General features: G+C 37.3%; 1 protein-coding gene across 4 annotated transcripts in view; it reads right to left on the bottom strand.

Moving 5' to 3' along the window:
* The window catches only part of MGAT5 (alpha-1,6-mannosylglycoprotein 6-beta-N-acetylglucosaminyltransferase), a 117,016-nt gene that overhangs the window by 85,609 nt on the left and 16,518 nt on the right, over positions 1 to 14,889 (bottom strand). Inside the window, exon 1 of one of the 4 annotated variants that reach the window (XM_048309676.1) lies at positions 2,932 to 3,006. The exons of the other annotated variants lie outside the window; for them this stretch is intronic. The gene's annotated coding sequence lies outside the window, so the exon portion shown is untranslated. Of the gene's footprint in view, positions 1 to 2,931; positions 3,007 to 14,889 lie in introns of those variants that run through there. 4 annotated transcript variants of the gene reach the window in all.

The raw sequence follows: 14,889 nt of genomic DNA, 5'->3' as shown, positions 1-14,889 counted from the left end.
TACAGATATATACATTCACGAGTATAGTAACTTCTACAGCTTTCAGTTGTCCTCAGGGACAAAATGTAACATCATCTTTGCATAAGACATTATGGGTCTATGTTAATGTTACTTCATAGGCAGTAAGAGGATTCCGGAGATATACAGTAACAGGAAACAAAACCACAGATGCTGCAAGAACATATTCAAGATCTACATGCAGGATGATGAAAATATTTGGTAAAAATGACATATTAAGCATTTACAGCTCAAGAAGTCCAAGGTCTAGGGTCCCATTAATTACTTAAATAAACTGCTGAACATCTTCCCATGTGGTCAGTGACAATTCAGAGCAATACTTTCAAATGTTCCAAACCAGCCACCCTCTTTAACATATTTCCCACACTGAGTCACACAGGAGAGATACTCAGAAAAACCATATACTCACACAGCTAACCACAGGTGACAGAAGAGACAGAACTAACCATCCTTGATAGACTTTGGCAATTTCCACTGGCTCCTCCGCATTTATTTTCAGAATAAATTCCTCTCAATGTTCTGACAACGCATAATTAGTTACATTTATTGACACTGAGGTTGGAACATTAGTCAAGTGTTGTCACATTAAATATTGCACAAGAGTGCCATGAGGCTTTTTTTGGTACTATGAAATCTGAAGATGTCCAGAAGAGATGTTTTTAAACCCACCCTTGTGTAGAGTTGTTTAAGCAGTTTTTCAGAGGAGTCAGCTGGCAGCTCAGTGTCTGTTACTAGCACACCACCACCTCCCAGCCCAAGTACTCCCTCCAAAATTTGTATGCATTCACTTGATCAGGCTTTCAAATTGTACTTTGCTAACAACAGAATATGCTTCCTGAAGGTTGGTAAACATGCTTCATCACCAGCAGCCACGCTTTAGATCTTGCACTAGGAATCATCCATGTTTTAACAGGTGGCTGCGTAGTGAGTGTCAAGCAAAGAAACACTCCCTTGCATAACACCCTTTTTGCATTTTCATATAAGCACAAACCAAGAAGCACATACTGCTAGAGAACAGAATGATTTTGCTGCATATCAGATTTTTCAAATTTCTTTATCAAGTATGATTTAAATATCTCATCTTTTTCCTCTTCCCCTTTGCTTATATGCCATCGGAATTTCAAACTCCAAATCCAAGTAAAGAATAACCCACCAAATACTTGGTACTTGGCATAGGTTTGTAGAAGCAGCAATTCTCATTATTTAGCTTTTATTATGCACTAGAGGCAAAACTTAAGTAGAAAAAAAATCTCATTCTTCCCTGACGGTCAGCCATTTCTGAGGCAACTTTCAACAGTCAGATAGGAACACTTTCATCACTTTAGAATAATAAATTTAGTGGGGCAAAAAAAATCAATAAATGTATTTTTGACAAACCTACACAACATATATTGCATATGTGTATGTAGAGATTAAAGAAAAAAGCCCATACAGGACTTCTTGCAAAATCTGCTTTACAAAAATACAGAAGAAAACCATCTTTCAGACTGCATGATAATGAAAAAAACTTGTATATTGGCATTTTTCCCCATTAAAGTCAACATTTCAATCTTTTTAGAAGACAGGGAGAAGAAAGGATTTTGAAGGACAAAGCAGGAACTACAAATAACCCAGATCTAACATTAGCAGTGGGTGAAAGATAAATGCCTAAGAAGTTTTATGAGCAAAACTGAAGTGACATTGTAAACACTGCAAGCAAATGAACATCAGGAAGATCAAAAATGCAAGCAAGCAAGACTTAAAGAAATGTCAGCAAAACCACTAGCAAAAGCCTCCCCACACTTCAGCCAATTCCAAGGAAGTCATTTTTAAAGAACAACAGCAGAGAGTTTTTCCCTTTCAAAAAGAGAAAGGCACCAAGACATCCCACAATTTTTATTCAAGAGCCTTGACAAGAATTAATTTTTAAAATTAGTGTTGCATAACTACAAAAAAATAGTCATTCATTGAATTAAATAGATTTTAAACAAAAATATATTCACTAACATTTTCTATTCTTCCTCCTTTGCTGAAGTTTTTTTTTTATTGCAACATGACAAGAAAGTTTCAGAAGCTCAGGTTTGGAAAGAATATTAAATTAAATACCTGTTGTGCAATTTTTCAAGAAAAGTAAATAAATGGGACCAGCTAAAACAGAGTAAAACAAAAACTAGCCCAAAAAAGAATGAATTGAGGCAAGGAAAAAATGTAGCAACCCCTAGTTTTCAACAAAACACCTTATCTTGTGTACTGTTTATAACAAAAACAGAATTCAAAGAAAATAAAATTAATAAATTTTGCAAGAAGGTAAGATTGATTACAAATTCCAGTGACACAAACAATACATTCATCTCCACTTGACCTAAGCTTCCAATTAAAGCAGGAGGGGAAAACGAGCTTGTCCAGTATTGTTAAAAGCTAAATTCTCAAGAGGTTTTAAGCCAATATATAAAATGCAATTACAAGGACACACCACAGCTCAAGTAACACATATATGCAAAATAATATAAACATATAAATGCAATTCTTGTGGATCACAAAAGCCTCACAATTCTGACCATATTTTTCACAAGTCAGGTTGCAACCCTTATGCGTATTCTGCCTGGAAAGTCGGATTCTAGATGCATCAAACTGGACAGTACAGAACAACAAAAGAAATTTAAAAAAGAAAGAAAAATTACCACAGCTCCCTTGTAGCCAAGTGTTGGATTTCGCTGGGGTACATAGTGAACACCTCCTATCATACAGAAAGGATTTTGAAAGCCAGACCTACATCCCCAGACTGGTATTTGCACTGCAGTAAGTCCCACACAGGGATTAGGAGTCCTTGGTCTCTCTGATAGCAAGGACAAAGATCTGTCTTGTGCCCAGCAACCAAGCCATGCAAAAAGAGAGAAGAATGAGTGGATGGACTGGACACACAAAGAAACAAACCTCAGGAAGTACTGCCAACAAGAGAGAGAGTCTCATTTCCTTTTTGTCCTGTAGTCATCACAGCAAAGCAGAGTTTTCTGAAGAGATCTGAGAACGGTGAGGCTTTGCTGAGATTAAAGGGAGATTTCTCAACTGCTCTAGGAAGGAACAAGGCAGAAAGCAAAAAGATGCTTTTCACAGAGTCTGTCTACAGGCAAACCTACCGTGGGCAGAACGTGGCCCCGGGGGAGGTAGGAAGTAAACCCTGCTGGAGGGGGAGGATGGGGACAGGGAATGTAAAGAAAAGATGACGTTTCAGTGGGGTAACAGGAGGGGAGCAAAGGATGGGCAAGGGGAACATGGTCAGACCAGTGTGTACAGGACAACACAGAACTTCAGAGAGCTCTCAGCACAGCAAGGCCAGAGAAAAATCCTTTTACACTAAATCGAGATTAGAAAGGGGGGAGGTGTGTTTGCCTGTTAAAACATTTATGCTACATGACAGGATGAAAATGGCTATACTTCACAGAAAGTATGTCAAAACTCTGCAAGACTCACACTCGGGGATTTTTTGCCCTTTTTTTTTTTTTTTTTGGATATTCTCACATTCAGAATTTGGAAAGAGAGGCTGATACCATGGCTAGGGAAGACTGGGAATGGAGACGAAAATTACTTTAATAACATGAAATTTGATTTATTAGCTTAATGCAGGCTTATACAATATAGGAATTACATGCAAGAGTATGTCACTGCTAAAATAATACAAATTTACTGGGTTTTTTCTTAAAGAAAAAAACCTCTGTTACTATCCACATTTAATCACTATGACTATTAAGGAGTGAGAAAAAATTCTGAATCTCTGCCAATACCAACATTTTCCTTTACTACAGAAATGTGCCTTAAATGGAAGTAACACAAAGAAAAATAAGGGGGTTTTTGTCAGTCATGCCAGATGACTGTCAATAAAAAAATGCTCAGAATTTGTAAACAGCTTCTAAAATATTTTTCCTTCTAAATTTCAAAGAATAGATGTCTCAGAGGTGTATCTACAGAAGTGTTGTTTTTATTTTAAAAAGGCTTCTTTTTGCATTTATCATTAAGAATTTTAAAGCACAAAAGGTCCTCTTCCTAAATTTTAATGTATCCAACAGGTTAAAGAATCCTAGATAAATCCTTCATGTTATGCAAAGTACTGTCCTTGAAAATTTTTGTTGTTTCTACCCTTGATCCCACAACATTAGGATTTCTTTTAATTAACTGAGAACTGTAAGGCAAGCTCTGAAAAAACAAAAAAAAAAAAAAAAAAAAAGAAGAAGTCACTTTAATTACAGCAACTGTCAACAGCACAGCAAGAATTTTAAAGAAATCTCAATAAATACGCAAAGAGGCGTCTAAGAGATTTATGAACATGCCCAAATACCCAACTCCCACAGCCCTTAATGAGACACTCCTGGGTACTCCTGTAGGTGTTTGAACACCTTCTACAAAGCAGACTCGGGGTATGGCTGAGCATAATTCACACCTGTAGTCCCCATCAACGTCAGCGTGGTGTGGTGGGCTTTTGGCACCTCCAGAAAAGCCCACACATTTAAGTCACTTCTGATTATCTCCATCTGGGCACATTTATTCCTGTACAAAATTATCTCATCTCTGTTTATAGTTTAAACCTCAAGCTTAGACCTCGGGCTCACACATGGAGACAGGAATACTAACAGCAATTTATAAAAGAGTAGGAGTGAGGCTGGAATTTTTCAGCACCGTCTTTTTTTTCTTCTCCCTCCCTGCACCCTTAATGTGTTAAAGAGGGAGGGAAATAAAAAAAAATGCTTTAGGATTTGGAATATTATACTTGCTACATTTGGAAATATAAATCACAGCTGTAACAAGAATTCATGAGAACAAGAAAATTTTGAGATTGAAAACTGTTACTGGAAGTTATCTTTTCAGCTACTCTGAGATTTGCTTAAACATGGAAAAAATTGAGACTCATATTTTAAGCTTTCCATATTCCCAATTTTCCTCATGACAAGAAATCAAAGTTTACAGCTCTGCTTTTTATATTGTATCAGTTTAGCACCTGGATTTAAGGTATTTTTATAGTAATGCATTTTATATTTTTATATGTTATGAATATAAATACCTTCATAATAGATACTATGTATTAATAAAAACAATATACAGTATATTATATAGCAAAATAGACTAACATCATGAATGAAGAAGAATCTGAAGAGAAAGGAAAGATAGAGATATATAGATATATATGTGAAGTCATTTTCCAGCACTTGTCTTTTGAGAGGGTGGTCAAAATCTGTTTAATTGTGGTATTCAGAAAAAAACTTTATCAGTTCAAGGACTATCTATTCCCATAAAAATTGTATATATTTAGTAAACTCTTTTTGGCATCATCTTCAGAACATTCATATTAACAGATGGAATAAAAATGTGGCTCATAGGCAGGACAGACTGACCTTCCAGGCCAGGACTCATTTAACCCATGGACAGATGGGACAGCAGAGTTTAGGAATACTGCACATTTCTGTGTCCAGTTAGTTCAGGAAGAGTTTGTCTGGGTCAGTCACTCAAACCTGAAGACCTAACAGTGTTATAACTTCCTCAGGTCCTGCAGATTCTTAATAAATTCAATAAATACAGATATCACAGCCAGGACTTTTGCACCAAAATGCTGGGCCCCCTGCAAGGGAATTTATTATTGTTCCTGGAGTTCACATTGCTGAGAAACGTGGCCTTCTTGAACACAGGACAAGCCTGGTAAGGACCCTGCAGAGGCTGCAGCAGGCAGGGACTGCTGCTGTGCTTCCTTAAGACTCATCAGCATTGCACAGCTGACAGCACAGTGAGAGCCCACAGGGACCTAGCACAGGCTGCAGTCAAGGTAAGGAGAAAAAGATGAGAAGACAAACCTTGGAAATCCTTTTATCCTTTGCAAACTGAAGTAGATTTAGTTAACAGTGGAAGCAGGTGAATGGGTTTTCACTGACAGGGTTGTCAAGCACTGGCACAGGCTGCCCAGGGAAGTGGGGGAGCCACCATTCCTCAGGGATGGAGAAGTCACATGGATATGGCTCTAAGGGACATGGTTTAGAGGTGAACTTGTCAGTTACAAAAAAAATCATCATGGCTCGCAGCACTTTAAGAGGGCATAATTTCTATCACTCAGAAATCCTTCTCGATGTTACTCAAAGTGCATTCATTTCCCATACTGAGAAAATGAAAACTACTCTAAAATCACTTCTACTCATGCATTTTTGTTTCTTTTTTTTTTATTAAATAGTGAAAGTAGCAGATAGTTTCACTTAGGAAAATAAAACATAATACACTGAGTGGTTACAGTGACAATGCTTGAGAAGAAGCTACTCACTGAATGCACTCGAGTGTCTTTTTATAAAAGATCATTAACAAAGTACTTCTTTGAAGAGGTAAAAGAAAAAGTTTGACCCAAATTCAGCATTTCTCTCTTTACATTTCTGTTTTCAGCATTGTGCCTGATCTCTCCATCATCCTTAACCCCTGCTGCAGTGCCTGGCAATGACCCATTGTTACAGCCTTGCAAAGTGACTGAGCAACTTTTTCAGTTTTTGTTTTTGAAAAATAAGATTGGGAAAAAAACCCAAAACCTACTTTCAACATCTTCAAAAATCATTCATTTGACTGGACATGGACAGGTTGTTTCTCATGACAAAAAGTGTCCTTGTTTTCCAACACCTGTTAAGTGGTAGTTTGTATAAATTCAAGACTACTTTTGACAGTGGAAGATTTCATATCCAGCTTTTAAAATGGCAGTTGACCTCCCCTTGCCCCTCCTAAGTATTTAATTGCCTTAGTCTACTGACACACTGAGCCACCCTCACACAAATCTCACCCAGCACACATTCGATACTTCTACTTTGATATTTACTATTAAAATATAAGAAGGCCTTTTATCTGTATTCTGGTTTTCTATTCAGATCACATGTTTTTCTCCACTGATGTAAAGTTTTTATTTGGTTTTGCAAGAGATTAATAATTTTTTAATTAAGGCCATCACACAGTTCAAGTAATTCAAATAAAGACTACAAGGTTTGTGATAGTACTCACTGACACAGACATGTATCTGGAATACAAAAGAAACACATAGAGAAAATTTATCTTTAAATATTATCTTAAAGCAGCTCGCCTTTTCATGGAGCACCATCCAGAGGAGTCTGTCCCTGTTTTCTTTACACCCTCCAATCTGATGTTTATAAAAATTAATAAGATCTCCCCAAAGCTTCTCTTCTCCGTGCTGGACAGTCCCAGCTCTCTCAGCCTCTCCTCCCATACCAGATGCTCCAGTCCCTTAACAGGCATAGCTTCTCCAGTCAAGAGTTAAGTAGGTAAGGCAACTTATTTTGACAGAGTTGAAAACCACTCAAACCTGAATATTTCAAACCAGACACACCACCCAAAGTGGCACACATTCACATGGGAATTCAAGAAGTATCCATAAATGCTGTAGAAGCAATTCAGTTAATATTCCTGTTAACATGGCATCATCTGTGAAAAACTAAATACTATTCTTCACATAGATATGGTACCTGAAATACAGAACATAAAATGCTAAGCGTAGAATGAGGGGTTAAGGACAATTTACAGTTTCAACTGTGTTGTTAACTGTGAAGGTGTTTTAAATAAAACAAGGTATTTTAATGCATCTCACACTTACTTGAGGAATTGTACTATTACTACCATAAGCCTACATTTGCCCATCTTGATCTGCTGTAAGTGAAATATTTTCAACACAGTTGTAAATACCAAAGAAGAGCATCCACATTAGTTTATATGTAAAACTCAGAGCTAGTAACAACAACAGCAGTAAAAGTCAACCAAATGAGAACATACACATTGGAGACACAGTCCAAGGTACCAAGCTGGCACATTGTATAGGCTCTTAAAGGCTTTCTAAAACTTCAAAGAATAAATTAATACGTTTCACACTTCAAATATCTATTCCAAGCATCTTACTTGATTTATGCACAGTTGGCTTTTACAAACAACCCATACAGATAAAGAATTTTGGAGCCAATGCTACAATTCTTGCAACCATTTACTAGAAAAAAAACCATTAAAATCTTGCAAAACCTTTTTTTTTCCTCCAAGCAATAAGCATTCCGTCATCATCACAATTTCTAACATGCAAGTAAATGTATTTTGGCACAAACCTTGGCTGCCTTTATCTGAGTAAATGATACAAGTCTTTTGAAAATGCTTTGAAAGAACTGGATCTCCAGTATGAAAGAAAGGATAGCTATAGACTCAACAGCTTTCCATAATTACAGCATTTTATCAATTAAATTTTATGCAGGTTACAATCAAGCCCATTCTGTTTCCCAGACAGTCCCAGAATACATTGCAAAATATCACTAAGCAAGTGTGTGAAAAGCCTCTGCTTTCATCCTAAGTGATTAAAGACAAGCTTGGTCAGTTCTCATATTTAAGTCATGGCAACACCAGAATACAGTTCACCGAATTTCATGTCCCTTTCTAAAGATCTTCCCACTGGCTCTTTTCAGTAGTACCTTCCTCCAGGTACCTGCATCCTCAGAAAAGGATTCTGGCTTTTCTGAGTCACCTTATGAGTAAGACTTCAAAGTTCTGCTTTAAAATGCCTGCTTACCAAGTATCCATGTACATATGCACTCGTCAGGAATTTGCTGAAAGTGAATAAAACTTGACTAGCACCTCTTAAATCAGATACAAGTCTGCCCTAGTGTAATGAATGTGCTCAATCCCATGCATACACATACAAATTAAGTCAAAACCATTCCCACAAACAGCCTCCTTTTGATACCACAAAATCTGAGTTGTGTGATTAAAAATAAAATAAATTAATTATCCAAACAACTTGAGTATCTAGGCAGCATTGTCTCTTCCATGTGACTGCTGCCAGGTAACTAAATAGCAGAAAGCTGAAGCTCTGTGTGATTTATACAATATTCAGATCAGCTGCATACAAATTATTAAGTTTACCAAATCTCTACAATTTCAGCTTTTTCAGATTTAAAAAACACAAGTCAATTAAGTTCTGCAGATATTTGATATTATTTATTTCTATATTGTGGGAGTAAAAAAACCAAAAAAACCCCAACAAATGATATAGAGGAACTGGAGAGGAAGTAGGAGGGAAAAGGAAGAAAAGGAAGCAGATGTGGACAGTTGTTAAGACAGTTCTGAAGGGACAAAAGAGGCACATAAGGCCTCAGTGGGAGATAATGCTCCCTCTACCCCAACAGCTGTTTGAGAACAGCAGCTGAATCGGTTTCTTCCCTAAACACACCCTCAATAACTCTCAAGAGTTGCTGTAGAAGGCAGCACAGGGAAAAATGCCCTGCAAAATTTGTCTTGATTTGTGTGGGAGAGCTCCTGGGACCTGGCTGCTGTCTTTCACTGCTAACAGTGAAACCAGAGCTGCACCTTTTCTGCCTTCAGAAGACAGGAGCATGACTCTAACTGGGTTCTAGGATGCAGGGATGTCATAGCAGGCATGACATCTCCCATGTGAATGTGACATCCTCCTACTCCCCTCCCTTTCACTTCAGCTCTCTTTCCATTGAGATGAAGACCTCACCAAGCCACTAGGGGAATTCTTTGTGCAATGGGAATGGAAGATGTTTCAGTACACAGAGTATGCATTGTAGCAGCTCTTTTGAGGCAGTAAAACTTGGGGCAGGGGGACCCACAGACGTTTACATCAAGCTCAGTCCAATATGTGTCCTTTCACTGAAATGGGCAAAGCCTATTAATATTAGCATGCCAAGCCAGCAACAAAACCCACACAGTTTAATCAGCATTGTCAAAACAACATGGCATTACTCATACACTTCACACTTTTAGTACAAATTCTCATTTCTCTACCTCCGTATGGCTTCCTTTCCCATCGTAAAGGGCATAGAAAAAGGAAACAAAACAGCTACAGGAGGTAAAATCCTCCATATAACATTCCAACATTCAAGCTACAATGGCCTTTATTTTTCTGCTTCCTTACACTTTTCACAAAGTTGAATAAAATTCACAAAGGCAACCTCATATATAAGGCTGGCAAAGCATTATGGTCTCAATCTGCAGGAACAGGTGACAAAATGCTTACCTTCCAAACAGACACACACAGCAGATGGCAACCCCTCCCTAAGTGTGGGATTGAAGAACAAGGCTCTCTCTGCAATACTAGAAGCACATGAAAGGTACGGCTAACAAGGAGAAAAACATCTGGAAGAGAGTGTTTGTATATGGAGCACAGTTGTTGAATAAGCAAACGGAAGTGTGAATTTGCATTTGTTAGTTTAGCTATAGTCTGGCTGCTTTGCAAACAGCTACAAGGCAACATAAGGAAAATCCAGACTGAAAGGCTCAGAAGATTTTTGGGGCAATGTGTACACAATGCTTTCCCATAACTCTTTTAGAGCATGTGCAAAACTAAGCTTCAATGGAAGATTTTACTTTTGTTTAAATATTAAAGAAAACTAGCATTTTTTTAAACTTGTGCACACAGAAAATCATCATGTAGCAGAAAGCCACAGCACAAGACAGTGTGAAATAAGCTATACATTACTTTTTCTGTACAATTTCCAGTTGTCATTCTAAAGTACAACAGGAAGAATTTAAAGACCTGCCAGTTTTCAGATGAAAATCCTATACCTAAACAGGATTAGCTGGTAACCTAAAAATATCAGTCAGTAATCTCCAAAAGTCATAAGCTTGTGCACCCCACAAGTCCTATACCAATCACTAACTAAAAGAAATTAGGTCAGAATCCAAATCAGATCACACTAGAGTAGTGTCAATCTTCTTATTTCAGAGCTGTGACATTTTAAATCTTTCACACAATTTCAACATAAATTATTAAAAACAGAGGAGATCTGCCTCTGAACAGAGACTAAAAGTGACATTCTAGTCTAATGTGACAGTTTAAAAAAATACACATTATAAAGTTTATCTTCAGTCACTTATACATCTCTAAATGCACCCCATTAAGCAAACAAAAAAAAAAGCTATCTGACAGGCTGCTTTAGTTTGCTTAGAATGGTCTGGGATCAGGTGACAGCTCTTCTGTCACTGCAGTGGACTACTTTCCCTGTACGTTCCCACATCTTATTTTCTATATGTAAAAAATAATAAACAGTATATAATATATGACAATTTTTGAAGTTTATTGATGTAAAGCCACACAATAAAATCACTTTCTGTCCTACAGCATGGTTTCCTTTTCACAATGACAACAGTCTTCTAAGATGCAGACTCCAGGATCCACGTAAAGTATTTGACCATATTACAATAATTTGCATCTGGAAGTCATTAGCTACACTATTAAAGAAGTGGCCACTTCAGCTCACATTGTTAAGCTCCACATCTTGACTGACTGCCATTTGGGCAAAACCACAAATATCCAATGAAAGCATGTCACTGGTACTGTGTTCCCAGAAGCGGCATCACTGACTTACTGACAATTATCACAATTTTTAATGGCTTTTAACCTTGGTGCAGTTCACTGACTGACACTGCTGACAAGGAGAGGCAAGGAGTAGCTATGACCAGAAAATAAGTTTCATCTACAACTTTTAGATAGAGGCTCTTTCCATAATGAGAAGCAGCGTGGTACTCAAGTCCTATGACATTTTCAACTCTAAAATTCACGCCTTATCTACAAACTTGTCACCAAAGCCAAACCAACTGGATAGCTAATGGCAGCAAGGCACTTTAATGCTCTTATTTTGACTAATTTTATGGTGACATTTATGAGCTGTAATAAGCTATATGAATCAGTGTCATAAACCCACATAATACATAACGAACTAGAGGGCAAAGTAAGTGGTTTGCCTGCTAATTAAACAATAGTTTAAATTCTTGCCATGTAGAATAAACCTCTTATTAAATATCATCTTTTTTGACTTCTTATATAACAAGTTTCTGTCTATCCCTGGCTGAGTTACAATGACAATCACAGGTCTACAGCAATTCCTTTGGGAAGGGACATTTATCAACTGCAGTTTGAGAAAAAATAGAAAATGTCATGTGAAAAGCCAAGAAAAGTTTTCACTCCTCACACAGAACCACTCAAAAAAGCTCCAAAAAACCCCACATCCAAAAAACACTAAAACAACCCCAACAACCAAACCCTGCCCAATGATTTAACCAGTAGCTGCTGCTTCATCCTTGCTAGTAGACAAAATCTCCACTTCCTCATGTGCTCTGAGCCCATCAGAAAGTAAAGTCAGCATAATCTGGCACGTGAACAGTGCTCTGTAGGCACAGACATTTGTATCACAATAACAGTTGTGCAAATGGCATCGAACAAGCAGGGGGTTTGTTTGTTTGTTTGACTTTGTTCTTGTTTTCTCTCCCTTGGATCAGTTTATTTGCTGTGGACCATCTCTGCTAATTTTAGCTGCAGTTCTCAGTCATTTTCAGCCAAATCCAAATACTTCTCAGGAACCCATACTCACAGGCATGTAACATCACACTGCTTAACTCTGACAAAGCAAGTTTGCATATTCTTGCTACAGGCAAAGTAGAGAAATCTGAGTTCTCTTCATACCACAGTCTAGCAGTGATGCATAAAAAACAATCAAACCCTGCAGTGAAGAAACCTTAACTTCATGCTCTCTTGTGATAGGATCTTACAGCTATGAGAGCATAAAGCAAAAGCAAAACCAGCCAACACAAATTCAGTTTGAATGCAAGGCCCAGCAGAAGAGCTATGTGACCCAACTTACACAGCCTGTCACGAAAAACAGGCATGAAAGGCCTTTTTTTCTACCAAAGTGAGCTGACAAAAAGGTTTGCTAGGACAGTTAAATTTTCTTGCTGCCACAGCTGTCATAGACCACTCCTGCTTGGCTTGTCACTTGTCTTCAAAAACCAGAAGTTCCACAAAAGAAGGTAAACTTGTATCTTTTCCTCTTCTCTCCCCATCTCCCCTAGAGCTACAAATTAATTTAAAAAGCTTAAGCAACTATAAAAGCCATCAACAAGAGGCAGAGAGGAGTACAATTAAATAAAGCCAGTAATGTAAAACCCAAACTGCAGGCAGACAATTGAACACAGTGTCCCTGGGTTTGAACACAGTATCCCTGGGTTGATTTCAATATAAAGAAGGTTGAAAGAGCATTGTGTTCCAATCTAAGCCTTAAGAGTAAATTTCTTTACACTCATATCAAAATAATAATTTTCTAATGCAGGAAAGAAAGCAGTTCAAAGCCCCAGCTGAAATATGACTGACACAGTAACCACCTAACCTTGTTCTCTGTTGAAAGCTTGATGGACGACTTTGTTAATGTTTATAATGTTACAAAGAATTAGGCCTCCATTAATTGCTTACTTCCTCATTTTGAAATGGGTACCAAAACTGATGTTTCTTTTCAAGGAAAGAAGAAACTTCTGAAATATCTTGTCAGCTCTACCCAAATGAGGACTATAGAGCTCTTCAGTTCTAGAACATCCTACAGCTACTACTTATCCTTGAAGAAAGTACTGCCAGTGACACAGTACTGGAACTAGAACAACTGTAACATTTCTCTGTAGTTATACCATGTTTGTTATGAATCAAAACCATTTTACTAATGTTAATGTCAGAATTATCTTCTGACACAAAATCCACAGTATTTTGTTTCAACAACTGTAAAGAATTAATTCACTCTCACCAGCCTAACACTTTTCTTATCAACAATATTTAAACAAAACAGTACTACTTATACAAAGCACAGACAGCCCTTAATAAGATGTCAAATGAATCAACTTATAAAGACCAGGTTATCAAGTATGTGCCAATATACTGTGGACACCTCATCCTGAAAATGTATTAATGGCTGCACGCCAGTCCTACTTCAAAGAAAGCTGCCATGCAAGTCATAACTAAGTCCTCCTCCTGATCACAAACATGCAAATTCCTTAACTCTTGGAAACATGTATTCAGAATTTAAAGGGGAGGGTGGGCAGATAAGAAGAAAAAAAAAACCAAAAAACTCCCAACAAACCCATATGTGACTCATTTTCTCCTAAGGGCAAAAAATGCCACTGGGCATTCTCCAAAGGGCTGCAATGACTCTGAACATTTTAGAGGACGATGTTCTGGGCATATTCAGCAAAAATCCACTAAGAACTCAGAAGTCAGAGAGCTTCCACAACAATGATAATAGCTCCTTTGAAAAACAATTATCAGAGCAACTATGGAGGAAAAAGTGCATATACATAAGCAAATAGGAGTGAAGAGAAGAAAATATTTGGCAGAATATCTTTAGATCCAAATTGGGAAATACATTTCCTTAATTTTCCTCATTTCTCTCAAGCTGTTAGTAACCAGTAACATATTTTGCATCTTTATAGTATTGCTCTTAAATTAACTAGGATTTACATCAAATGTTATAAGTACATATTCTACTATTAGATAACTTATTACAAAACAAAGTTAGTGGGTAGTGAATATTAGTGGGTATTTTTGCTATCACTGTTACTAAAATCTGGGAGAAAAAAAATAGCCAAACAAACCCAAGAAGAAAGGCTTTTTTGTAACCATAATAAACAATAGTGAGGTTTTGTCTCCATACTTCTTTGAAGGTCTCATAATGGGCCATAATGACGGAATTGTTATCACCTAGGTTAAAATCTGATGAATTGTAAATAAAGATCACAACTGCGTATATTTGAGCTAAAGTACTTATGCTGGAAAAAGTATACATCCACCATCTGGTGCACAGTAATTACAGAAATTAAAACCACATTTCTGTGGCCTGCCTTTAACAATTTTTACTGATACAGTAATACTTGATCTTCTTAGGGAGCATAATCTAAACTCATGCTGGTAAATGATCGTAAGACTATCCAGTGCATGGCATAAGCAGTTCATTAAGCCGGAATCTTTAAAAACACTTGCTCCCCAGAACTAACGGAAAGAGTTCCTGTAGGTTCACGTCACGCCATTCAATTTAATCCACAGTCAAGGCAAGT

The sequence above is a fragment of the Corvus hawaiiensis genome, chromosome 7 (assembly GCF_020740725.1).
Source record: "Corvus hawaiiensis isolate bCorHaw1 chromosome 7, bCorHaw1.pri.cur, whole genome shotgun sequence".
In the NCBI taxonomy this organism is placed as follows: domain Eukaryota; kingdom Metazoa; phylum Chordata; class Aves; order Passeriformes; family Corvidae; genus Corvus; species Corvus hawaiiensis.
This window is presented reverse-complemented; position numbering and strand designations above follow the sequence as displayed.